We start from the raw sequence: 1,756 nt of genomic DNA, 5'->3' as shown, positions 1-1,756 counted from the left end.
TATTTCTTAAAGGTTTTACCTGTTGTAAGATTATGATTATGGTTACCTCTTGGTCCAGAGAGAAGGGAATTGGGGAAAAAGTCTTTGCTGCCCATGAGAGCACCAAGAATCAACAGGATGCTCATGCTCCTTGTGGGTTTACAATGGAGATCAAATTAATATTACACAGTTACTAAAATGGCTGAGAAATTGCTTTTTAAATGGTGTTAAGTTAAAAAAAAAATCAGAATTAAAAGTGTATGTAAATTATAGTGACATCAAGGGTATAATAGAAAGTCCCATGTAGAATGGGAGACAATGTAAAGCAAAATTCAAATTCTTTAAAAAAGGCCAGAGTTATTTGACCAATAGGGACTAGAGCAAACCTGAAAACTGTCATCCCCAGACATTTTTTAATGTAGGAACTCAAACCACTCCCAGAAGTCACCTTTCAGCCAAATAGATTGTTGTTAAATGCCATTGAGTCAGTTCCAACTCATAGGGACCCTATATAGAGTTTCTGAGGAGTGGTTGGTGGATTTGAACCACTGACTTTGTGGTTCAAACCGTCCTTGAGTTCCAGGGCTACATCAGGATTCCAGTAGATTAGCTTATCAAATAAATAATATCAGCTAGAAGAACAAACAAATTTGTCTTGGAAGAAGTACAGCCAGGCTGTTCCTTTAAAGGGTAGATGGTGAGATTTCATCTCACATACTTTAGACATGGTTAACAGGAAGGATCAGTTCCTAGAAAATGACCTCATACTTGGTAAAGCAAAGGGTCAGTGAAAAAGAGGAAAACCCCCAACACGATGGATTGACCCTAGTGGCAGCAATAGTGGCTCAAACATAACAATTATTAGGCCCAGGCAGTAGTTCTTTCTATTGTACATAGTATCACTGTGTCACAACCGACTCAATAGCACTTAACAACAATAACAATATGAATAATGTGCTCCCTTAAACAATCCATTGTTCTTGTTGTTGTTAAGTGGCATCGAGTCAGTTCTGACTCATAGTGACCCTGTTTAGGGATTTTGAGGAGTTGCTGGTGAGTATGAACTGCCGACCTTGCATTCAAACCCATCTTGAGTTGAGTGCTTATCCTACAGTGCCACACCAAGACTCCAAACAATCTGTTTATGAGATAAAATCATCAACATTTATTTACCTAAAAGCAAAGATGAAAATGCAAGGAATGGTAGATAAGCTAGATTCATGGAAATGGTACAAAGAGGATAAAAATATGAAAATGTTGACATATTGTGAATATTGTAATCATTTCATGGAACAATTTGCATAAATTTTGTAAAATGGGAACCTAATTTGCTTTGTAGAATTTCACCTAAAATATAATAATATATATTTGTTGTTGTTAGGTGCCATCGAGTCAGTCCTGACCCATAGTGACGTTATGCACAGCAGAATGAAACACTGCCGGATCTTGGGCCAACCTCACTACTGTTGCCACGCTTGAGTCCATCGATGCTGCCACTTGGCCAATCCATCTTGTATAGGGTCTTCCTCTTTTTCTCTGACCCTCCACCTTACCAAACATGATGTCCTTCTTTAGCAACAAGTCCCTCCTGACAACGTGTCCAAAGTATGAGACACTAAGTTTGGCCATGTTGGCTTCCAAGGAGCACTCTGGCTGCATTTCTTCCAAAATCTATTGGTTCTTTTGGCAGCCCATGACACTTTCAATATTCTCCTCCAACACCACAACTCAAAAGTATCAGTTCTTCTACGCTCTTCCTTATTCACTGTCCAGCTTT

This window comes from Chrysochloris asiatica, unplaced genomic scaffold, assembly GCF_000296735.1.
Source record: "Chrysochloris asiatica unplaced genomic scaffold, ChrAsi1.0 scaffold00143, whole genome shotgun sequence".
In the NCBI taxonomy this organism is placed as follows: Eukaryota; Metazoa; Chordata; class Mammalia; order Afrosoricida; family Chrysochloridae; genus Chrysochloris; species Chrysochloris asiatica.
This window is presented reverse-complemented; position numbering follows the sequence as displayed.